The sequence below is a fragment of the Protopterus annectens genome, chromosome 10.part0, assembly GCF_019279795.1.
Source record: "Protopterus annectens isolate FY-2018-M chromosome 10.part0, PAN1.0, whole genome shotgun sequence".
Taxonomy (NCBI): domain Eukaryota; kingdom Metazoa; phylum Chordata; order Ceratodontiformes; family Protopteridae; genus Protopterus; species Protopterus annectens.
In genome coordinates, this window is record NC_056744.1 from 67201370 (window position 1) to 67228313 (window position 26944).

The window sequence follows — 26944 nt, forward strand, 5'->3', positions numbered from 1 at the left end:
GAGGCATCCTGCATATTGTTTTAAGGTCAGAGTTAATTGGTAGAATTTGCATGCATAAATGTCCTTTATTGCTCTGGTTTCTGACCAGGTATAAAGAATGTAAATGTAGTTTCTGTTAGCCTGGTAACACCAGAGAAGTATGAAGAATTATGTTATGTGAAGCAGCTCTGTCTTATCAATTTAAAGAGAGAGAATCAGAGAGCTCTGAGCATTTTGTCTTGAGAACATCCAACATCACCAGCACTAAGTTATTTAGAACTGTGTTTTCTCTTAGATGTATCTAGGAAATAGGAAGATTAGACTAGTTTATTTTTCTGTGATGTTAGAACTTTTGCTACTGTATTATTTTAAGTATTTCTCTGTGATCTCTGAACTCTTGACTAACACCGTGTAGTAAGAAGTATTGTCTTGTGTTTTTATTTATTATTAAATATTTTTTAAACCTTTCAACTGTGGCTGTTTTGTGTAGAGATAATTTAAGCTCTAAGAATATATTGCATGTATATAGTGATGCTGTACCAATTCACTCCAAAAAAGCCTTGGCTATTCAGTCACACTTACCAGTTGGATAATAATATTGCACAGTAATAACTGGACACCCTTCATAAGGGCCTTTAATTAGCTGATAAATATTAGTGGGTGGTGGCAACTAGTACTACCTTTTAGACTGAGCAGAAAAGGAGCACAGCTGGAGAATCTGTGCCAGCCTTCCCCAGGAGTGTCTGTGTGGTTGTATATAACTCTTATCTCAAAGTGTGTGTGTTCCAGCTACTTGGGCAGGGACATGAAGCACTGGTTGGACAGAGAGGGTGCTGGTGGTTTTAGCTTGCTCACTAGGCTGAGATCTGGACCCTATAGCTGTGCCAGTGGGGAATCTTATTGGGGACCTGGAGAGAAAGGGAGAAACCAGCCCCAGACTGACTGTAATCTCTGTGAGCTCTTAAGGGACATTGTACTTTACTGTGTGTGTATTTATTATCCTTTCCCTATATGGACACTTCTCACTGGAGTTAGTGGTGAGGACTGAGGCTCCTTGATTGCTGGGCCAGGGCACGAGCGTCACCAATTAATTGTTTGGCAGTGGTGGGATATCCACACCACAAATTAATTGGTTGGCAAATACTAATTGGCTTGTAGTGGTGTGGTTAGAGTGAATTCCTGTAGCTTGTGTACAGTGATCACTGAAGATGTTTTGTACTCTAAATCAGCAATGCAGTGAATACTCAGAGTTCAGATCACAATTGTTTTATTTCTTTTGTTAGCTTAGTTAGTCAGGGAAAGCAGGCAGCATGTCAACAGAGGAGTAGGAAAAGCTGACTAGGAGCCAGCTGGCTGAGATTTGCCAGGCTAGGGGACTGGTGCATGGAAACCTAACTAAGGCAGACGTGATTGCAGCTTTGGTCACAGCTGCATCAGAAAACAGCAACCAGGATGACGATCAGACTAGCAGTGGAGATGTACCACCCTCAGAGAATGGACATCTCACATTTCTGCAGAGGACTTAAAAATCCATCTGCAGCTAAAGAGACTTGAGTTGGAGGCCAGGCATTTGGAAATAGAAGCAGCTGAGATACTGAGATGTCTGCAGGCTGAGGAGAATGAGAAACTGCTATGGCTGGAAGTTGAGGAAAAGGAGAGGCAGAGGCAGCATGAGAGGGAGATGCTGACTCTTCACCAGAGTCATGGAGATAATGGGGAAGGGAGTAAATTGACCCCAGAAGCACAAAAGGTCAGTGAATGTCTTCCGCAGTTTAAAGAGGGGGATAATTTTGATATTTATGTTTGAGAGGGTATGTAAACAGTATGATGTTGGCCACAGGCTCTGGGTAAGGTTCCTGACCCCATTAGTCCATGGTAAACCTGTAACTGTGTTGTCTAAACTTGCCGATTGTGAATATTTTGATTATATTATATATATAATTATATATTATATAACATCTATGTAAATTTTCATTCCTGCATATGTAAACTGTATTCTCTTGTTGTAACAATACTTTGAATCTTGCAATTTAAATATGTACTTATATTGTGTATTGCAGCTTTTCTCCTCGGGCCTCTACTGAAAACGGATATGTATCCAGATAGACCAGCCCGGTTAACAAATGTAAAATAAATAAAAATAAATAAAATAAATATTGCTGTTAAAAATCACTTGTTAGAATGTTTTAAGCTAACACCTGAAACGTATAGAAAAATGTTTCATGAGCATAGATGCAAGGCAGATGAAAGAGTGTGTGAATATGTTGCTGAACTGAGCACTTATTTTCATAGGTGGGTGAGTGGATGTCAGGTCACCACTTTTGAAGGGCTGGCAGAACATTTGGTGAGGGAACAAGCCCTTAGCACTTTGCCTGAGGACATGAGGATCTGGTTAGCTGATAGACAATGTGCTACTTCAGATGAGTTGGGGAATAAGCGAGACCTATACTGTGCTACTTCAGATGAGTTGGGGAATAAGCGAGACCTATACCTAGCAAGCAGGACATCCCTGCACAGGAAAGGGGCTCCCAGTACTGCTCATGGGTCTAAATGAAGCCATGGTGGGCAGCACAGACTGCTCCAAAAGAATTTGCCAGTAGCAGGGGAAGCCACTAGTCCAGGTGCATGTTTTGAATGCAACCAGTGGGGCCATGTGGCATACAGATGCCCACAGTGGCAAGGTGGGGAACAAAAGATGAGAGAGCCAGTAAGTGGGAAAGACAAAATGCCAATAGTAGGTTGTCTTGAGACAACAAGGGTACCAAACTACCATCCTGAAGATGTCCTGATAGGGATGGATTTGGATGAGGAAGTACCATGTGCTTATGCAGTTACACGCAGTCAAGCTAGGAGACAAGCATGTGGGTCTGGTAGCCTGGGGGAGACCCAGACAGACTACATACTTGCAGCCAGGACTGGTGAGGTGGTTACTTCAGGGAGGGTGCTACTCTGTAGCAGTGAAACTGAAGGTGAGCCACAGCTGCTTGTGGGTACTGATGTTCCCTTGGACAGAGGGATGGCAAAGGTAGAGGTGAGTAGTAGTACCCAGGCTGACAGTGAAGCACCACTGTCAGAGGATGCCAGACTTCCTGTAAAAGGGGAGCTGGGAAGGGTTACCAAGACAGAGTTGAGACAGGCTCAGCTCTCAGACCCTATATTGCAAGGTTTGAGGCAGGTAGCTAGTGAGGCTCCTGATTCTTAAGGGAAGGGGGAATCTGTATACTCGGACAAAGGGTTAGTATATAGAGAGTGGATCCCTGAGGGAGGGCTAGAAGGTGACAGGGTACACTATCTGTATACTCGGACAAAGGGTTACTATATAGAGAGTGGATCCCTGAGGGAGGGCTAGAAGGTGACAGGGTACAGCACTTGACAGTGCCTAGACCCTACCATCTTGTGTTTCTAGCCATAGCCCATGATATTCCCTGTGCAGGTCATATGGGCATAAAATGTACAAAGAGATGAATTATGCAGAACTTCTATTGGTCTGGAATTTCCAGAGATGTAACAGGGTACTGCAGGACCTGTGAGCAGTGCCAAAAGGTAGGCAAAGCAGGAGACAAGATGAGAGTTCCTTTGATGCCTTTGCCTGTGATTGAGGAGCCATTTCACAGGGGAGCTATGTATATTGTGGGGCCTCTGAGTACTCCAGGTTCCACAGGGAAAAAGTATATCCTAGTGGTAGTAGATTATGCTACAAGATACCCTGAGGCAGTGACTCTGTCCTCCATTGAGGCAGAAAAGGTGCCAAATGCTTTGTTAGAGATTTTCGGCAGAGTAGGTGGGCAGCACAGACTGCTCCAACAGAATTTGCCAGTAGCAGGGAAAGCCACTAGTCCAGGTGCTGAAATGCTGACTGACAGAGGTGCCAATTTCATGACAGACCTACTGGCTTGTTTATGGAAGTACTGTGGGGTGAAGCACCTGAAGACCACCCCCTAACATCCCCAGACTAATGGTCTTGTTGAGAGGTTAACTCTACTATCAAGTCCATGCTATGGGCACTTTCAGACCAGTTCAAGAGGGAGTGGGACAAATATTTGCCCCATCTGTTACTTGCTTACAGAGAGGTGCCCCAGGAATCCAAAGGTTTTTCACCCTTTGAGTTATTGTATGGGCATAGGGTAAGGGGACCTCTAGATTTAATTTGAGATGAGTGGGAAGATGAGTGTGAACCTCACAAGGAGTCTGTTGTGGCATATGTCCTAAACCTCAGAACAAGGCTAAGGGAACTCATGGGCTTGGCCCAGGAGAACCTGGCAGAAGCCCAACAACAGAAAAAGGTGTGGTATGACAGGAATGCTCGAGCTAGAGAGTATGCTGTAGGACAGCAGGTAATGGTTCTCATTCCTGTCAGACACAACAAGCCGCAAGCAGCTTGGGAGGGACCCTACAAGGTGGTAAGAAAGGTAAGTGATGTTAACTTCCTGGTGGAACTGCAAGGCATAAGGCAGGGGTGCAAACTGTACCATGTTAACATGATGAAACCTTAACATGACAGGGAGGCCCTCATGCTAAGCATTTGCAGTGGAGTCTGTGGGAGATCTGGTGACTGATTTCCTCACTGAGGCTCGGACTGACACCTCAGTGGAAGGGGTAGCAATGTCCCAGCAGCTATCTCCTACCTAAGTTTGAGAAATCCGAGCAGTGTTACAGGAGCTTGGGACATGTTCACTGGGAAACCTGGGTGCACCCTCCTGGTGCAGCACCAGGTGGATAAAGGACCCTGAAGGCCTATTAGGCATGTCCCTTATAGGCTGCCTGAGAGAGTCAAACAGACTCTGAGGGAGAAGATACAGGAAATGCTGGAACTAGGGGTAATTCGAATCCAACAGTCCCTGAGCCTCCCCAGTAGTGCTGGTGCCAAAGAAGAATGGCAGCATCAGGTTCTGTGTGGACTAGAGGAAATTAAATAGTCACAGAGTCAGATGCTTACCCCATGTCTATGACAGATGAGGCCCTAGAGCAGCTGGGTGCAGTTAAGTATCTTACAACCATTGATCTTGCCAAGGGTTACTGGCAGGTGCCCTTGACTCCCAGTGCTAAAGATAGGTCAGCCTTTGTGACTCCTTTTGGACTGTATGAGTTCACCAAGATGTCCTTTGGGATGAAAAATGCCCCAGCAACTTTCCAGAGGCTGGCAGATCATATCCTAGCAGGAGCAGGAGGGCTTGCCCTTGCTTACCTAGATGATATTATCATCTACAGCCATTCCTGGCAAAAGCACCTTCAACATGTCAGGGAGGTGCTGGGCAGACTACAGAGTGAAGGGCTGACCATTAAGCCCAGCAAATGTCAGGTGGGTATGGCAGAGGTCTCCTACCTGGGACATAGAGTGGGGAGTGGTAAGAGCTGGCCAGAACCTGCCAAAGTAGAAGCCATTCAGGCATGGCCTACATCTGTTACCAAAAAGCAGGTGAGGGCATTCTTAGGGACAGCAGGGTACTACAGAAAGTTCATCCCCAGTTATAGTACAATAGCTGCTCCCCTCACAGTCCTGATAAGGAAGAACAGGCCAGATAAGGTAGTGTGGACCACAGCATATGAGCAGGCATTCCAAAAGTTAAAGAAGCTTTGGGAGGACCCCCTGTGTTAGCCAGTCTAGATTACAGCAAAGAATTTGTTGTGTAGGTGGATGCTTCGAACCATGGGGTGGGGGCTGTACTTAGCCAGATTTCTTCAGAGGGAGAAGACCACCCAGTGGTTTATCTCCGTCATTGGCTCCAACCCAGGGAGGAATGCTATGCAGCTGTAAAAAAGGAATGTCTAGCTATAATGTGGGCAATGCAGAAATTTCAGCCTTATCTGTATGGCAGAAAATTCACTGTAGTGACAGATCACAGCCCCCTAACATGGCTACACAGAGTCAGCCAGCAAAATGCCAAATTGCTAAGATGGAGCCTAGGGTTGCAAGCATATGATGTCAGTGTAGCACCACAGTGGGATTAGCAATGCCAATGCAGATGGGCTCTCAAGACATGGAATGGAATATACTCAGATAGGCCTAACCCTCTCCAGCAGTGTTTCTCAAGGGTCACTTGAAAAACTAGCTTGAGTTCTCCAGGGCGGGGAGATGTATGAAAATAGGTGAAGGCTGCCAGCCTAGCCAGAGAGAACTTTGTAGATAATTCTGTCATTTGTAAATATTAATGTAAGCCACAGGCTTGTTCTCTTAAATGTGAAAAGACTGCATTGGATATTGAACTGCAAAAATGTAACAACAGTGCACTCTGCTGTAAGAAAGCTAAGTCAAGCATTTCAAGACTGTCTTTGATGTCAAAATTCAGAGCCGATATGTCTAGAGGGAGGCATCCTGCCTACTGTTTTAAGACCAGAGGTAATGGGTAAAATTTGCATGTATAAATGTCCTTTATTGCTCTGGTTTCTGCCAGGTGTAAAGAATGTAAATGTAGTTTCTTTTTACCTGGGAACACCAGAGAAGCGTGAAGAATGATGCCATGTGAAGCAGCTCTGTGTTATCAATTTAAAGAGAGAGAATCAGAGAGTGTGGAGCATTTTGTCTTGAGAACATCCAACATCACCAGCACTGCCTTGTTTCTATATGTAAGTTATTTAGAACTGTGTTTTCTCTAAGATATATCTAGGAAATAGGAAGATTAGATTAGTTTGTTTTTTTCTGTGATGTCAGAACTTTTGCTACTGCATTATTTTAAGTATTTCTCTGTGATCTCTGAACTCTTGATTAGCACTGTGTAGTAAGAAGTATTGTCTTGTGCTTTTATTATTTATTATTAAATATTTTTAAACCTTTCAACAGTGGCTGTTTTATGTAGAGTTAATTTAAGCTCTAGAGTACATTGCATGTATATAGTGATACTGTGCCAAGTCACTCTAATAAGCCTTCACTGTTCAGTCATACTTAAAATTTGGATAATAATATTGCACAGTAATAATTGGACACCCTTTCAGAAGGGTCTTTGAGTGGCTGGTGGCAGCTGGTACTACCTTTTAGACTGGGCAGAAAAGGGGCACAGCTGGAGAACCTGTGCCAGCCTTCCCCAGGAGTGTCTGTGTGGCTGTATATAACTCTTATCTCAAAGTGTGTGTTTGTCAGCTACTTGAGCAGGGACATGAAGCACTGGTTGGACAGAGAATCTGCTGGAGATTTTAGCTTGTCCACTACGCTGAGATCTGGACCCTATAGCTGTGCCAGTGGGGAGTATTATTGGCGACCTGGAGAGAAAGGGAGAAACCAGCCCCAGACTGACTGTGATCTCTGTGAGCTCTTAGGGGAAATTGTACTTTACTGTGTGTGTGTATTCATTATCCTTTCCCTATATGGATGTCCCTCACTGGTGTTAGTGGTGAAGCTTGAGGCTCCTCGATTACTGGGTCAGTGCACAGGCATTACAGTCATATTAATCTGCTTAACTTTCTTCTCTCCTGTCAGTCTGTGTGGCCTTCTGTAATACTCCCTCAAAAACAAAAAAAAACTGTGTTCCCCTTTCACTGTTCTTCTGTCTCTTCCATTTTAATTCCCACAACAATAACCCCTTCCCTGACACAGATTATAGTTCCCCCTTACAGTGTGGGTCAGCATGGCTGGTACACTCCATAGGCTAAACAGTTGACTGGTTTATCCTGCTATTCAGGGAGCAAACTATTATAAAAATTAGGTCAACATTAACCTAAAAAGAAACTATTAATATGTTTACTAAAAACATCACCAAGATTATTTGTAAATAGGTAAAGATCTGATATGTCTTAGGTGTACAATGTTTCAAAGGAGGAGAGATGTCATATTTTAAGAAGGTTAACATTTGAATGGTCTTCCAAGTGAACAGTGGTGTTACCTGGATTTAACAGTATTTGAAATGTTTTTGTAAATGAGGTTAGATAATTAAATGGTACCAGCAAGAATTTAAAAAACATTATTTTCAAATCGGTAGTATATTTTAGTCTCTGTTGGCCAAGTTAATCACTCTAGACTAAAACACATGACCAAAAAGCTGGCACACCTGTAGAAGTGGCAACACCAGTAATCTGGAGAACTAGAGGCTTTTAGACTAAGTACAGAGACAAAGAAGGTGAAAGGGAAAATCCTGATGGAAAGATCAGTTGCTTTGCTAAAAGGCAGCAGTCTCCTTGACAACAACCAGCACAGGATGCTGTCAATCAAACTTGCTTCAATCTTATGACTGGAACACTTAAGTACTTTTCAAAGCAATACAGGTAATTGTGGCCTCTAGTAAAATATCTGGCTCAGTCGCACACAGTTGCTTGCTAGGAATAATGCAGGGAGGGATAACTAGGGGAAGGACTAAGAACTTGGGCTGTGGCATGTTGGAAAGGTACAGCACAGAGGATGGCAAGGAGTCAACCGTGTATCTGGTACTTTCATAATCATATCTATAACTGAGGGAGAACAAAACATGATGAATGCCTTTGATGATGACACAAATACAGAAACAGCTGCATAGTTTATGGGATTGCAGAAGGATGGGTATAAAGGAGGACTTTAAAAAAAAAGCTGATCAGGTAGGCAGAAACATGGTAGTTTACACTGGGTGCAGACAAATGCAAAGTAATACACTTGGGCCCAAACAGCCCTTGTGTGAGGCATCAATTAGAGAAGTGCAAACAACCATGCCATATAAGAAAAAAATACCCATGAGAATTTATTACAAGTGGAATGTTCCACCAGGTGTAGAGTGAGAGCAGAATAGTGCACCAGTCAGTATAATGCTGGTGACTTAAACAGCCTCAAAGAAGCAGACTGCAGAAGCAGCTTACCCCGCTGGGTCAGAGTCAGGCCATAGCATGAGCAATGCGTGCAGCTCTGGAGGTCATGCAGAGACAGCAACATCTAGAATCTATAGGAGGACCACTGAGAGGGCATTTAAGATGGTGGAGGAAAAGGTATGATTTGAGATTAGAAAAGTCGGGGCACTTCTTTACTAAAGGCCAAAAGAGACAAGGAGGATCGGATATGTACACGCATCATCCTATTGGGGAGATGTGGAGGGAATCACACTTTGTGCCTAGGATAGGAGAGGAAGAGGGAACAGCTAGCTAGGGATCAAGTATTCCCTGGACTAGTGAAAGTAGTTTTTGACACAGAAAGTTATTGACCATGTAATGAACTATGAAAATGAGTGGTAGAGAGAAAGAGAACTCAGGAATACATTCAGGAATGCAAGCAAGAGGTGTAGAAAAGGTGAGGATAGAGCAGACATTAGATTATTAAATTTGGTAAAAGAAGAGTCTAAATAAACAGGTCTTCTGTGGATTGAAAACTAATGTGCTGCAGCCTAGTTAAGAAACTTACCCAGTCCTACAGCACACAAGTGGAGGCTGTCACAGCTAAACCCAGTTTAACAACATGTAAGCTCTTTAGCAGTTTGTCAAGTTAACCACAAAACAATATTGAGAGCTAATAATGCTGTCATAACTAAGTTTCATAAGCTGGATCATATCAAGTTAAAAGCATAGTATTAGTACATTATTGGTCGCAGCAAACCACAGATTTGATTTCTCTGAAAATTTTATAGCCACAGGGAAGAGTGTTTTGCCATTTAAACTTTATAATGAGTCTTCATAAGACAAGTATTGTTGCTGGTAAATGCTCCTATCATATTCAAGCTTCAAGATCAAGCTTGTATAGCTGCAATTTAAATCTCCCTAATTCCTTGTTGCCATCTTCCCTTGAACTACGATTATTTTTCATCTCATCTCTATGCTATTTGCTACTCTTCCTTTTCCTGGAAATGTTCTCAGTACTCTAGTTATAGCCACGGTGGTGCAGCGGTAGCGTTGTCGCCTCACAGCAAGAGGTTCTCCTGTTTGATTCTCGGCTGGAGCGCCTTCTGTGTGGAGTCTACATGCCCTGCCCGCGGTCGAGTGGCATTCGAAAGACATGCGTAAATGGGCGTGCCTTCGTTGAAGGTTGGGCATCGAGCTGGCACCTCGGCACCATAAAAGAAATCTATTGCCAATCATTAGTGGACCGGAGAGTTCCGGTGTGGCGACCCCTAACCGGGAAAAGCTGAAAGAAGAAGAAGAACAACAAGTTCTCAGTACTCTAGTTAATAGTGCATATAAATGCAAAAGTTGCAATCAGCTCAATCCTTTTTCTGTACTATTTGTACTCATGAAGTGCTTTTTTAATAGTCTATGTTTAGTACAAGCTGCAGTTCAGTCATTTTGCCTTCTATCACTGGGGAGGGGTTGCCCCTCACAAAATCACTTCATCCAAACTCATCAGAAGCTTCAACCATTCATTTGTAATTCAGTGAATTACCATTGGCAAGTTTCCCGTTCGTAAGAGCACTGTCTTTGCTAACCTCATTACTACAAAAAAAAACTGCATGCTGATTGACCAAAGCAATCACAATTCCCATTGCAAATCCAGAGTTACCAATAAGAAGTCCAGCTAACTGTAGCCGACAGCAAAGACCTTGTACTCTCCCTGAAGGTACATAAAAGAATAACAAATGTTTAGAAACAAAAACTGCCTTAGATGAAATATCAGGCACACAATTAATTTAATCTTATTCCTTGCTATTCCTTGTGGTGCATTTTTTTTTGGTTTTATATCACTCGCTGAGAATACACCTAAACAGCCAATCCTGAGGTATGGCTGCTTCTGCCTGTTCATTAAAAAAACAATACAATGAAAACTGCTTACACATGAGGATTGAATCAGGTGTGTTGGGGAGCTCTCACTAACCAAAAGCTGTTGACAAACCTACTGTTTATGTTGCCTGAGGATCTGAAATGGTTGGTGAGCACAAAAAAATCAGTAACTAAAAATGAATAGTGCGCTGAGTAATGTATTGGCACAACATGCATACGCTATGTATGGGCACTACATTACTCAGGCACTGGAAGGAGTGAAAGCATACAGTGCCATTACCTGAAAAGTAACATTGTTTTATAACAATAACCCACTCTTCTGTGTGTAATGTGGTATTTACCAACTGTTGACTTTGTTGCATCACTCAGGATTCACTCTCAAGATAAAAATCACACCACCAGTTTTTAAACCAGCATTACCCACACCCAGTCATGGATTATAACTTAAAGTGATTTGTTCTTATTTATAAAATGCATCATGGGATTTAATGAGTCAAGTGCTGTGATGTACTGGCATTGCCTTCATTCCTTATTCATTTCAGGCATTTTCTACAGCCCAAATAAATTGTATCCTTCAGTAACATCAACTGAGGAATAACTTGAGGTGCATCCCTAGACTTTAATGGCCACATCTCTGCGTATCGGAGTTGATGCATCAAAGTTAACATCACTGAGATTAAAGTTTACTGCTTAGTCTCAGTGACAAAATATTAGGGAAAATAGTATTTTTACAAATCTATTATCAAAAGAGGAACAGGGGACAATGTTTGCTGATAGAGCGAAAATGCTATTCGCCACTTACTGAGTATGTTTTTTGTTGTGAACAAATCACTAAGTTCTGAATACATTTTCCATTTGCACCCTTCAGTCGTTTAAAGTATTTTGTTTGGACACTGAAATGTTAGTAGTTTTGCTACATAAACAGGCTCCAATGGATTTGCAATGCAGCTTGTCTTTACAGTTATAATGCCCTGTTTGTGACAGTACACTTTCTGAGAATTGCATGTTTTCACGTCATATGTGGAGCTACAATGACAATAAACCACAGTGCGGATACCGCAGGATTTGAAATAAATTATTGGCATTGCTTAGCCTAGCACCATTTGGTTAGTGCTTGTTCCCCTTCATGTCAAACAAAGCATGTACAATATAAAAATAATACATATGTTATCATTTCATAATACAACTGGTAAGGACTGTTATTTCATATTTTGTTGACAACAGACACCAAAAATTAAACTTTGTATTTATTAAATAAACCCCCATTTGTTCTCCGCAGTATGGATGCATTCTTGTAAAATGTGAAGAGTCATTACAGTGAAAAGTAGAACATTACTAAGTGATCTTTTGCAGAGAGAAAAATAAAATTAGAAAAGAATTATTTATAGTACATATTGCTGTGGTTGGGTTGTACTTCAAAACTTTTAGATTAACATGAGTGCTCTGGGATAAAGTTTCAGTTCTACAGAAAATTATCTTCAGCACAACAAAACACTCATTCCAAAACCGAATCTCGTGTGAAATAACACCATGGTTTATAAACTACTGACCAGAGCAGACACAGGAGTGTCATGCCTGACTTCTGTACTATAAAACTGCACTGTAAAAACAGGCAGTAATCCAAAATGGCTTCTCCAGTATAAGAAAAATGGCTTTGGCTTCTCTACCTAAATTCGTATACAAAAGTACCCCTCTGAAATGTGCTGTTTCTCATGCAATTTATGGTTAATAAATATTTTTTCAGGTATAACACAGTTCAGGCCAACAATAATATCTGTATGAAACATGCAACCACTTTTTGAGAAACAGTTAATTAAATATATAGTCTGTGTACTATAAGTTCATGCAACACAAAACATCTTGTCTTGAGTTCCTGTGAAGTCAGAGATAAAGTCATTTATTTTCCTTTATGCCTTGCATTCTGCTTCAGCAAAGTGAATGCCATTGCCAACCCACAATGAGCTGATACCAAGAGGACATATTTGCCTAGTCAGGAAAACAGCTGATGTTCAGTGTTGACCATGCGTCTGCGCTTCTTCCAGTTTGACCTTTTTATTTAGAACTTTACTTTTAATGTATCATTAAGAAATCTGAGAAGAAATATGATTAAGTTCCAGTAATATTCAATTTTTTTAACATTTCAGAAAGCATTTGCTTTAAGCTACATAGCTCAGCTGCATTCATTTTCTCACTTCTAACATGTTCCACTCCATGCATTTCCAGAAGTCATTATTGGATCTAATGCTGTGACAAGTAGAACTATGTGTATGAATGTAGAAAAGCACCGATGTGCAAGTAAATGTACCACACAACTAAATGTTCGAATGATTCCTGCTGCAGTAACCTTACCTATATGGGTTACATCCTGCTAAGGGTACAACAGCCAGCCACATTCCAAAGCTTAAGGGTACCTTCCACATGCCTAAACCATAAACAGCTCAACCAGAGCTTTCATATTAACTGAGAGAGGGAAGCTAGAGACCTGGAAATGGTCAATGCTAAGAATATAAAAAAATAAATATCCTCACCCTGGCAACAAAAATGTATACAAATAGGGAGATGGAGGGAGGGAGGTTGGGAGTGGCTATTGCAGCAGTGATCATTCAATCACTGCTACAGTGATAATTTGATCATCTACTGTTAAGGTAGGTTAATTTATACACATGTACTATGTTCATCATTTGATCACGATGCACTAGTGATAAATATATAGGTAGATCACCATAGCTTAAACTAGCTGAGAGGAGGAAGAATGAGGTTCCAGGAGCCTGTGCAGAATGGTGCTAGTAAACCCTGTCCTAGACCTGGAAAAGGAATCTATTTTTTTATAGTGCTTTGTAAAAGTAATTGCAGAAGACAAGTTGCTGCTTCTAGAATACTTCTAGATTCCAACCCTTTCCAAAAAAGTGATAGATGAAGCCAAGGCCCTGATAAACTGAGCCTTGATCCTGCCTGGAATTGCTTTACTGTGGTGGGAATATCAAAAAGTAATAACATGAGACAGCCATTTGGAGATCTCCTTTAACACAGGTTGTCCTTTTTTCTTTCCTTCACAAGAAATTAATAATTGATCAGAGTTAAGTAAAGTTTTACTTCTGTTGAGATAACATCAGAGTTGTCTGTAGACATCCAGAATATGGAGTGCCTTTTCTCCTTTGATTTTTTAGCTTTTAGACAGGGAAATGGATAGCTTTGCTCAAAGAAAACTTAAGATACTAATTCAGGCATAAATAAAGAATCAGCTCTTAAGGAAACTCTATCTTTGTGGAAAATGAGATAAGGTTGACCCACCATAAGAACTTGCAACTCGGATACTCTTCTTGCAAAACTCAGGAAAACTGTTTTCCATGTTAACAACCTCAAATCAGCTCCATGAGCTGGTTTAAATAGGTCCACAGGTTTATAGGAAGGTACTGGGTTAGCTGTCTTTGCAGGGCATTTTAAGCCAAGCCAGTATCCCTTTTTGTGCTTGAAGTAACCTAACCCATTTGGTGTTAGATTGGCCTATATTACCCCTAGTAAGAATAACAGGGATCGTATCATAAATAATTTGAGGGAGCTCATGCATGGGATACAGCATGTAGGAACTGTCTCTGTTCTTTAGTAGTACAGTAGGTAGTCCTGGGGTAAATTTTCTGTTACCCATCCATACATCCAAGTTGCACTGGAATATCAACAGGGATGAGCTTTGTTTTAAATGGATGGTGATTCTGTTCCAGAGCAACTGTATCCTGTACAAGATAAACCTGTCCCTGCAAACCATTCAGTTGATGTTGCAGAAGAGGTTTAAATCCCTACATTGTCTATTTCTGATGTAATTTGACTTCAGCATGTGCAGTAAATCCATTAGTACTGGGTCAGAGGACGCCTGCCAGACACAGGTCACCTCTTAGCGGTCTGTAGAATACCAAGTATAGTTACAGGATCAAATGTCACAAACGGAGCAAGAGTTTTTTTTTTTCTTAAAATAAAGTCATGATCCCAAAGAGGAGACACCTGTTTTGTATGAGAATTGGTATGTTGAACCCTTTTCAAACACATTTTCACAATGGAATGCATTGAAAGGGGGATCCATGAGCAAATATGCTGAAATGGCTAACAAGTGTACCTTGACAGAGATGTGAAAAGGCCCGAGGTTAATAAATCACACAAATATTGTACAACCAGGGAGATACTAGCCCTAAATGGTTTTCCTATCTTGACATCAAATAGAAAATGTTTTCCACTTGCTGATTTATGATTTCACAGTAGCAGGCTTTCTTGCCTCCTTTAATATTTGCTTTGCAGCCTTACAAAATAGGTTCCTAAAAGGTATTAAAACTCTATCATCCAGGCAGTTAACTGAAGTTGTTCTGAGTTGGGATATAGGTTCATAGGTAAGTAATAGGCTATCAGCCCTAGAGCCTATATAAGCCTAGCCAAAAAGGTTCCCTGGCTTTCGCCACCCAAAAAAATTATTTTCCTGTGCCCCTGTCAAGCATAGCCACAGAAGTGATCCTCTGGGTAAATTTCCTGTTTCCCATCCAATTGTCAAGATTTCTCCTAAAGAGGGCTAATGAGGAGCTTTGTTTGACATGAATGGGTAGTCTGTTCCACAGCATGGGATGTCTTTGGGACAGAAATCTATCCCTCCAGCATGTTCTGTTTATTGTGGTGACAAGGTTTAGGTCTGTGGAGCATGTGGTTCTGAGAGCCTGGGATTTCTTTAAGTGTAGCATGTCCATCAGATCTGGGTTAGACATGGCTTTGTATGTTAGGCAGAGGTCCCCTCTGAGTAGGTGATATGCGATGGAGTAGAGCTGGAGCTTTTTGAGACGGTCAGCTTATGGCATCTGTTTGAGGCTGGTAATCCTCTTAGTGAGGTATTTCTGTGGCCTTTCTAGTTGTTGTAGAAGTCTTGTGAGGTACATGCCAAACGGGGTGTTGTACTCTATAATGGGTCTGATGAGGGATGAGTAGAGAGAAACAATGACCACTTTTTTTCTGGAGGAGAACCCCTTTGTGATGAGGTGTGCCACATAGAAGGATATCCTGACCACTGTGTTGAGGTGATTATCAAAGGAGAGACTAATGTCCAACTGTGCCCCAAGCTACTGCCTATGTGGTAGTTCATGGGTATGGTGTTTTTCCCAAAGGGGATGACAATGCACTTCTTGGCAATGAGCTTGAGGCCATGACTTTGACACCAAGCATCAGTCCCAGTGAGGCCTCTTTTTAAAATGTCCACATCCTTGGGTGATTCTATTATGACTCCTAGTTTGCAGTCATCTGCAAATTTCATCAGCCAGAGACCAGCTGTATTAGCTTGAACTTCTGAGAAGTAGATACTGAACAGGAGAGGACCCAGGACTGAACCCTGTGGTACTCCACTTGTCACTGGTCTGAAGTCAGATTTGGAGTTAGCTACTTTCACCGTGTGTGTTCTGTCAGTGAGCCAGTTGGCCACCCATCTTGTAACATAGGGATGAGTTTATCTATAATACCAGAGTGGGGGATGGTGTCAAAAGCCTTGGTGAGGTCAGGATAGGCTGTGTGCACCACTTTACCCTCATCCACGGCTCTGGTGACTGCTTCAAAGAAGTCAATAAGGTTTTAAAGGCATGATCTACCTTTTACAAACCCAAACTGAGTGGGGTCTAGGGTTTGGAGGTTACCTGTGTCTTTGTTTGTAAGTTCCAGGATGATGCATTCCATGGCCTTGCAGACCAGGCTCGTCGGGCTAATGGGGCAGTAGCTCCTGGGGTCCATGGTGGCACCCTCTTTGTGGAGTGGGATAACCACTGCTGTGTGTCATTCAGTAGGCACAAAGCCTGACGTGAGGCTATGGTTGAACATGGTACTTAGGTGGGGTGCCAGTTCGTTCTGTAATTTGTGCAGAATGCAGCCTGGGATGTTGTCTGGACCCGTGTTCTTGGCTTCGGAGAGTGCAGTCTTTACTTGTGCGACGGTGATTACAGGAGCTTTGCATTCTTCCGGGATCGGGATGGGCCCTTTGGAGGATGAGTGGGAGTAAAGTTTGCACTGAACCTGTCTGCCAGGATGTTGGTAATATCAGTAGGCTCTGTAAATCTAGTGCCATTGTGCTGTAGTTCATAGCAGATCTGAGTGTTGCCCTTGAGATTCTTGACATAGCTGTAGAATGCTTTGTGGTTGTCTTTAGAATCAGTGGTGACTTTATTTTTGTAACTAGCTTTGGAAGATTTTATGAATCTTCAAAATGACCCTGGATATTACTGGAAAGGGTGGAAAAGCATAGAGGAGCATTTTTACCTAAGAAAAAGAAAATGCTTTCATTCCATGCCTTCTTGCACTGAGTCCTGAAGTAGAATTTTGCCAACTGATTGTTGTGAGTCGAGGCAATTAGACTTGTCTGAAGTATTCCCCACAGCAAATCAATTCATGGAAGACCCCTTATTCCTTTTCCATTCATGAGGGTGTATCCTGGTCATACTCAGCTTGTCTGCCACAACATTTTACTCCAATGGGATGTCAGATGCCTATATAGAGAGATTATGCTGGAAATCTATATTCATGTCTACCATGACCAGTCTAAACAGTGCAAAGCATTTTAAACACTTACTCCAGCCCCCAGAAATAATTTAACACAACTTTTATCCCAGCCTCAAATGTAATTTAACAACTTCCAGTCAGGAAAAAATAGTTTTAAGTTAGTTTTAACAAAGCTCTTCTTCAAAGTAAAAAGAAATGCTCCTTATAAAAATGACTAAAAGTCATGTGATAGACAATAAAAACACTTTTTCCTAGCTTGAAATAAATACTTTCACAGAAGTTTCTGACATAAAAATAAGTTGTGGAAGTTTTTTTTTTCCCTAAAGGGAACTTATTTGTCCAGTATTAGAGAAGGATCAGCAGATCACCTTTTCAGTTAAGGCATAGGAAGACAAGCTGATAAAATAAAGATTCAGCTATGGCAACAACATATGCCAACTTGCATAAACTTGCTTATCTTGTTACATATAAAATGTGCAACACATCTTACTATTCAGTTCTTTTAATGAGATTATAATTCCTTATGCAGGCAAAATAAATTAAAGAAAGAGAAAGCATGTATGCTGCTATGAATTGTGTTTTAAAAACCACCAGCACATGCACATGTAAGTGTGCTGAAACATCTGTTTTAAAGGTGGAAAGGTGGAAAAACGTAACCATAATTACACGTGTTTCATTTAAATAATCACTGTTAAAATACATAGTCATGAAAAGTCTTGTGAGCACTTTGTTGGGTACCAGAAGACCTGAGCTTTACAACCGGATGACATGCTAGAAACTGAAAGTATATTTTATTCATAAAGCTCACAAACCAGGGTGTGCTGCCAATGAAAGAATGAACTTTGCACTTCTCGCTGCCAAATCGGCTTTCATAAACTGAGAGCTTCTATTCTGGAATTCATGGGCTGCACAGTGGTGAAGCAGTTATAATGGTGCCTCTGCCTCACTTATATGTACACAAATGTATTCCAAGCAGTGTATTTTTGAGTCTTATCGCATGGTGACAAAAAACAATCTCTATCTGAACCTATTTCGGATCAGTCGTACAAAGAGAAGGATGCACCAACAAAACAGCATTTCCCAAAACCTGCCAAGAGTATAATATTGAAAATCCTATTAATCCTTATTTAATAAAATGCCAACTGTCTGAAATACTAGGACGGAGACGGCCTAGTCCTGTCATGTAGAGATCAAATGGTTGAAAATCCAGATTTGTAAGCATAAAGTCTGACATTGGTTTTTCCCTCAGTATACTCCCCTGTTCTCCAAGATATGGTGATCTCAAAGTTGGTATATATAATTTTAGGGTGCACAATGACTTCTTTCCCTGCAAAAAAGAAATTTAAAGGAGAAGATTGATGTTTGATATTTGCACTTCTTCTGCATTTTCAGTTCTGCTTTTCTTCTTTTTTTTTTTTTTTTTTTTGGCTTGTTGGGAATCAACATTGCAAGTCCCAGCATTTTGTTGCGAGTCTAATAAGCCACATTTATAACTACAAAATAAGTCTACAACATGTGCGTATAAAGTCTCATATGAAAATTCACACAACGATTAACCTCAGGAGGCATTCCCACAGTGGGCCACAAAACTTTATTGCACATAATTATATGCTTTGATTATTTCTCACATTAAATATATACCTTAACTCTGTAGAGAAAAAAACAAAGGCACAGGTAAAGTATTACAATGAATTTCAAAAGGCATCCCTAGTCCAGTGCTTTATTCATTGTTTATTCATTGAGTATTTTGACTTTTAGAAAAACTCAGCCGTTTGTTCACATGCTGATATTTCAACAAGCTATCTATGCAGACTCTCATGAACAATGACAATAACACAGGACAATGAATTCAAAAAAAGTGGTTTCCAGCTAGTGTGTGAAATGATTTTACAGGTAATTTTGCATCTTAATTTCACAAAGCAGGGGGTATAAGATGAGCATGGCAAACACAATGTACACTGAAAAACGACGGCTAAAACTTTGCATTTAAAGTGATACACATTGTGTTGTAACATTTGCAATGTGCAACACTTTTAACTACAGCTTACATGTTTAAGGCAAGCCATGAATGAGATCATTTTCATTTTTCAAATTCAGGCCAAATACACGTTTTCTACCTAAAAGGATATGTTATTTCAAGTTTGCTTTGGAAATCAAGTAAAATGCCAGATGTGAATTGTTGTTGTTGTGTCTTTCGGCTTTTCCCGGTTAAGGGTCGCCACAGTGGAACTCCGGCCGAGTTGCCGGACCTGACGCACAACCTTCAACGAAGGTACGCCCATTCATGCATGTCTCCACACAGAAGACGCTCTAGCTGAGAATTGAACAGGACGTCTTACCGTGAGGCAACAATGCTACCACAGCACCACCACCGCAGTTAGATGTGAATTATTAAACAAATTTAAATATTAGACAAAACAATGAAATCCTCTAACATTATAAACTTATTCTTGATTCACTGGACAGTAAATTCATAACTTAAACAATCTTTAATGCTTTGAATATTTTTTCATAAAATCTCATAAATCAGACAGCCTCTCTTAAAATACCAATACTGATGAATTTACTGCACATCAGCAAGACAAACAGCATCAGGAATACTCAGCCTTCTGCAAAATCGACACTTTAGAGAGACAGGTATATCTCACAGCGGATACTATCCAATTAAAACAAAGTTCATCACAGTTCAATTTCAAGATCAACTTGAATGTGTGGATGGGAAACAGAAAATTTATCCCAGGACTGCCCTCTGTACTACTAATGGACAGAGACAGCTCCTAAATGCTTTACACCATGCATGAGTCCCCTCAAATTATCTACGGTCTGATCACAGCTATTCTCAATAGGGTTAATATATAATAATTGACCATGGGATGGATAAGGCCAGTCTTTAATCAAATGGGGTAGGGTAATTCGAGCACAAAAACAGAAATTAGCTAGGCTTAAAACCTATGAATCTATAAAAAGTGAAATTTGTTTGATAATACAAAACAATAATTCTTATTTGTTATGCAATCAGCATTCAAGTCAAAGAAAGAATGTGCTCCACAAGGTCTCATAATGCATGAGATCTTACATTTTGTAACATGTTGAGGCGCCAATGAAAGTACTGAAAACCCTATGATTTCAGTAATTTAATAGATTCCAATATATCGATTCTTTTTCAGCATCTCATGAATGTACTTAATCGTATTCTGTTCCACATACTGAGAATTGACTACCATATACGAAACAAAACAATCAAAAAAAAAGCAAAGCAAAGCAAAACTTTATTGTCATTTAGACCGTACAACCAAAAAGTGAACAGCTGAATGAAATGACATTCCTTATAGCTCATTTATACACAGCACAGACTATTTACAACAAAAACACAAGCATGTAAATCACATAAACAACATACACACACATAACACAAAGTCCCGAACAACCGAAACTCAATCTCCACACCAACAAGCCCAATCAAATTCTAATCCAACAGAACAAGGTCCAGATCAGCACACATCCAAGCTGACAGTAGGATCTCCACCATCCAGCCTCGTCCAAGCCAATGACCACAGTCTCTATGACCACAGTCAGTCACCATCCAACATCCTCTCCTACACCAACCTTGTCTTTGTCAGCAACAGTACAGTTCCACGTCCACAAACCTACTTGGATCTGGCACAACACCCCCCAACAACATCCAGCACTTGATCTCCGTGATCCACTCCTCCCGGCTCATCTTTCCTCACACAGGCTTGAATAGCCATGACCAGGCCAGCCATTCTGAGAATCCAACCACACTGTCCAACTGATCCACCGATCCAGTTGACCGATACCACGACCACCTCTCTCTAATCTCGAGCACCAGTGACCCAGGAAAATTATCTGACTACGGAGAACTATGGAAAACAGCAACAAACAAAAAACAAAAAACAAACAACAGGAGCCAAAGACGGCGCTGCTGCACAGGCGCCGCCATCTTGTCATCCATCAACAGCAATCAAACAATCAAAATGCAGGATTCTAATGACTTCATTTTTGTTTTGTCCATGACTTGTAGCTCTCTGGCGTTTAATGATTTACTTTTCAAGCATTATTTCATCCTTTCCATCTGTACTGTAAGCAATCATCTGGCATCAAGGAAATTATTTTTAATAATGTACTACTGAAAATAATGTAAGTGGAGTGATGACACTTGCTATTTAGGTGGTGGTAGAACAGGAGATATGAAGAGTAAGTCTACTAGAAACAAAGTTATGAATGTAATCTGAGGCAGTTCAACTTTTCCTTAATTTTTAATTTACATTTGCCTCTTAAACCTGGTTGATTTCTTTGAAACAGTCACCAAGGCCATTGACGAGGGGAAGGTGGTTCACACAGCCTACCTGGACCTCGCAAAAGCCTTCAATACAATACCCCACTCGGGCATTATAGATAAACTCACCAGCTTAAATATAAACCCCTATGTCACTAGATGGGTTGCAAACTGGCTCAAGGACAGAACCCACATGGTTAGAATTGCTGGAGCCATGTCAGACTCCAAACCAGTTACAAGTGGCGTCCCACAAGGCTCAGTCCTGGGACCTCTCTTGTTCGGTATATATTTCTCGGAGGTACAGGCCAACACGGAAGGACTGTGGCTGACCAAGTTCGCAGATGACTGCAAACTGGGCGCCATAATCGACTCTCCAGCCGACACAAGCACCCTCCAAAAGGGCCTCATAGAAACAGACAACTGGTGCCAGAGCCATGGCCTCAAGCTAAATGCCATAAAGTGTATAGTCATCCCCTTTGGGAAAAACAAAGTGCCCACAAATTACCACATAGGTGGTAATCCATTAAGTACCGAAGAAGTAATTAGGGACCTGGGGACCCAAGTTGATAGCAATCTCTCATTTGACAACCACGTGGCCAAAGTGGTTAGAAAAACATTTTATATAGCCCACCTAATCATGAAGGGATTCACATCTAGATCAGGGGAGGTCATCATGCCTCTTTCTTTACTCATCCCTCATCAGGCCCATAATTAAGTACAATGCCCCTTTTGGGATGTACCTTACAAGACAACTGCAGCAACTGGAAAGACCCCAAAAGTACCTCACCAAGAGGATCAAAGGGCTCAAACAGATGCCATATGCTGCCCGGTTAGAGAAACTCCAGCTCTACTCAGTGGCATACCACCTGTTCAGAGGCGATCTGTGCATGACTTATAAAGCCATGTCCAACCCGGAATTAATGGACATGCTGCACCTCAGAAAATCCAAATCCCATCGAGCTACACGCTCGAGAGACTTGAACCTCAGCACTGAAATAAATAGGACATGCTGGAGGGACAGATTCATAACCCAGAGGCTCCCTTCACTCTGGAATAAAATCCCAGTCCAGGTTAGGCAGAGTCCCTCACTGACTCTCTTCAAGAGGAATCTTGATGAGTGGATGGGAGATCGTAGGTTTACCCCGGGTATCACTTCTGTGTCACTGCTAGACAGAGGCACAGTATACTAACCTCAAAAAAGGACATAGCAAAATTTATTTAAAATGGGTGGCGAAAGCCAAACACATTCTAGCAGTTTTTAAATGCCACTCATTAAACTCCATATTACAGCAAAGAAAGAGGGGGATTTCAATATGATTGTATTCTAGTAGCAGGAAGTATATTTTTCAAGAGACCTGCCCTGTCTCATAACATCCCCTTATGCCTGCTATGCAAAGACATTAATGAAGTATAAGATTATCCCCACATGACTTACCAGTGGTTGCCCATTAATACCCCACATGGGTACCAGTGGGTGTCCATTAATACACCCACATGGGTACCAGTGAGTGTCCATTAATACCCCCACATGGGTACCAGTGGGTGTCCAGTAATATACCAAGATGGGTACTAGTGAGTGTCCAGTAATACCCCCACATGGGTACCTATGGGTGTCCAGTAATATCCCCACATGGGTACCTGTGGGTGTCCAGTAATACCCCACATGGGTACCTGTGGGTGTCCATTAATACACCCATATGGGTACCAGTGGGTGTCCATTAATACACCCACATGAGTACCTGTGGGTGTCCAGTAATACTCTCACATGGGTACCAGTGGGTGTCCATTAATACACCCACATTCCTGACCGATACCACAGACTCTGCACTAGGCTCCAGTGCCTATGCTGGTAGTCCCACTGTGGCATTCAGTCTACTCCCACTAAGCTGGCTATTTGATTAGGGGATCACTTCATAAACTCAGGCCAAGGGCACTCTAGACAGGAGGTTTTGCTGTTTGGTATGCACTGTGTAATATAGGAAGAAAGGATAAGTAAAGTAATGTGCCAACTTGAATATGATTTAGTTCAACAGTTGTAAACCTGTTGGTCTTCTCTTAGGCTGTTATCACTGTATTCCTTTTCTGTAGATACACCACTGAGACTTTTTTTCCAAGTCAGAAAGTAATTAGGACAGGACATTTTAACATGCAACCCCTATTTCAACATGATATAGCAAGCTCTACCTTATATAATAAAGCACACTTTTAGGAGTTATACACTTCAATAGAGGCAGTCATGCTATCAGATTGGCTGAAACAGCCAGGACGTTATTTATGATGTATACCACCTCATTGGTTTGCTCTTGTTCACAGCATAGCTCATGGCCAATTGTGCCAGCCATAACTGAATGAATAAAATTATGAAACATAAATAAAACTAAACAGCAGCCCGCCTTTCCAAGGCGAAAAAAACTAAATAAAACAATAATTATAATTAGAGTCTCTAAACACGAAGTAGGAAACAATACCAATGACAGTGAAAACACGTATCACTCTATCAAAAGCTGATATGTGAAAAGGAAAAGATGTGAGGTCCCTTTCTTCACTAAGTGATATGTACTAAGCAATGCCTTTGTCCTCAGAGTTTATTAGTCAAGAATGCAGCATCATGAGCAGATATAAAAGCAATAGAGCCACAAAATATCACTCCTTAATTTTTTAAACAACAATAACATTTTAGGACATGGTGTAATATCTGTAATATATAAACAAGGTGCTGATTACACACAGAGTCATACAAGGTGAATTAAGTTTATTCCCTTGACCGTGCCAAGGTAGTAAATTCCATTTTACCATGGAAAAATCCACCATAACCTACATCTGTGATATGAATTATAACTATATTGCATTTTATCAAGAGCTACACATTTGAAAACACCCAGACATGGAGTTGGACTGGACTGGCAAGTTGGGAGGTTAATTCTGAATAACTTCCTGTTTGCTTGCATTCAACCACAGCACAACTCATGCAGAGTTGCACCACATGTAACCAAATCTGAAAAGCATCTCCCTAAAGTTACACAGTATTCTGACATAAACTAGCTGTTAAAATATAACCAAGAAAAGCACAAGAAGAAATGTACTGAAAAATAAGAAACAAAATCAATGGCAGAGAAAACACACCATTCTAAAAAAGCAGTTCAGCAAGGGTAAAAGCACATTCTCCTCTCTAAGCAATAAAAAAGTCAATAATTTTAAATGTTCTATAAAAAAGCTAAATACTTTAAAATTCAACAGATATACATACCTCTTGTTTCCTGAAAGCAAGCAGTGCCAGCTCATACTTGATTATAGTCCTGACTGCAACATTCAAAGGTCAAGGACACATCCTAAGAGAAACATCTGTAAAACAATCAAAAATGTAAAATATATTTGAATGTAGAATTTAATGTGGTCTACTACAGTGCAAAAAATAAGACATTCTCTGATTTTCAAGGGTTACAACACATTAGTGACAAATAGTGACTCTGCTATTAAAGCAGTACTATCACCTCTGAAGAAAGGGGGATAAAATATTGACCGTGACAAAGATGATCTGAGTTCAAGAAGCAGTCAGTGAAGGAAGGAGGGGAATGAGTGGCCAGTAATGACTTCCGTATCCATGAGAGGGACGTGGGAGTGAGTCTGTAAGTCCTACTGTAGGAACACCCTTTCAGTGAAGTCTAGAAAATGCAATCCCTGTGCACAAGCACTCTGGAGCAGAAGTCTAGGCAGAGTGCATCAATTTCAGCCAAATAACTCAGGTGTCTGTATGTGTAAATATAAACTTGGTTTAACATAACCGTATGTTGCACCACCAATACTGGCCATAAAGGTGAGAGATAAAAGCCTACTATACAAAGATCACAGAGGTTGCCAAGGAAATTGCTGCACTGAAACAACCCCGATTTTTCTGTCTGGCTTATGAAATGTGAAATCTGTTTCCTTGTTCCTTCCTTGGTGGAGTCAGTTCTAGTTTAAGAGACAAGCAAAATATTTCGGTCAGAGGATAGGTTTCACAGCATGTGAACTGATGCCCACCGTATCAATGAAGTAGAAAAAAAAACAATAAACGTAAAAAAATCTAAAAGAAAAGCCTATCAATGACAAAATATGCAAGAAATGTGTATGTTAAAGGGAACAGAATGGGTGGTAGGTTCACGGAAGTATCTAGAATGTACAAAACAACAGGTAGGTTAACATGGCAGAGATTTCTGACTCAGAACAAATACTATAAGTGTTCAGAGGCAGATTTTACATATATAGATACATACATATATATATATATATATATATATATATATATATATATATATATATATATATATATAGAGGTCTATATTAGAACACCGAACATTTGAAATGTCGGGTTTTCTAATATCGACCTGTTTTTAGCGAACGCTGAAAATATCAAAGTAACAGGAAACCAAATTCTTTCCTAGGGAAAGAATTTGGTTGTCCGTTTCTGTTGCTCTGGTATTTTCAGCGCTCTGGTGGAAAGTTACGGGTTGGGTTAAGGTAAATGTGCGATTGTGTGGACGTGTGGGTTAGGGCAGGTTATGTGAGTTAGGGTTGGGGTGTGGGTCAGGTAAGTGTGTCATTGTGTTGATGTGTGGGTTAGGGCGGGTTAGGATGCGGGTGAGGTGACTGTGCGAAAGTGACGGACCTTAGGGTTAGGGTTTGTGTTAAGGTAAGTGGATAGTTAGTGGTGTTTGTATAGTTTAGTAAAGAGTTAAGGTGTTAGAGTTTAGGTGTATGTGTGTGGATTGCTGTTTGTTTGGTGTGCTTGTGTTGTGTGCATGTGTTTTGGAAAAGTGAATTTTTTCCCTTGAGAAAAAATTTGCTGTTTCGAATGTTCGATGTTTTTTTTTTGATTGCTAGGGTTCAATATTAGAACACTCGATATTTTGAATGTTCGGTGTTCAAATATACACCCTACACACACACACACACACACACATATATATATATATATATGTATATACACACACACACACACACACACACACACACACACACACACACACACACTGGCAGCAAAGTAGGGAAAAAGTAAGAGATTCAGCAATATACTTTTTTGAGGAAGTAGGTTATAGGATTACACAGAAAACCTGGAGAAATTTGGATTTTGGGGGTGGGTAGACTAGATGACTAAAGTATAGGTTGGAGGATTATGGTAGGTGAATTCAAGTGGAAACTATAAAAGCCTAGAGAAAGGATGGGGGGACTTCTGGCATGAGAAACAAGAGTGTTAAGTGGGTGAAGAAGGCAATTATTAGACTCTAATGATGTTGACCTAAAACAATCATATGGAGGTTGGTGGGGCATTAAGTTATTTAAAGATGACTTTGGAAAGAGAGAAGTAAAAGTTTACTAATACCTTACTTTATAATGTATATTATTTATGTCATTTCCAGTTTTTATTTCAACATTGTGAAATTTTAACAAAGGAAGAAAACAGGGCCAGCTGTTCTTGTAATATGTATGTATTATTAAATTTAAGAATAGCAGGAATCTGTACACATATTTTGTGCATAGACATTTTAAATAAAAAATGACTGAGTACAACATAAATTGAATTTC

General features: G+C 40.7%; 1 protein-coding gene across 1 annotated transcript in view; it reads right to left on the bottom strand.

The window, feature by feature from the left end:
* The window catches only part of PIK3R5 (phosphoinositide-3-kinase regulatory subunit 5), an 823030-nt gene that overhangs the window by 697883 nt on the left and 98203 nt on the right, over positions 1–26944 (bottom strand). The window contains exon 2 of the mRNA XM_044085025.1: positions 24630–24724. The gene's annotated coding sequence lies outside the window, so the exon portion shown is untranslated. The remainder of the gene's footprint in view (positions 1–24629; positions 24725–26944) is intronic.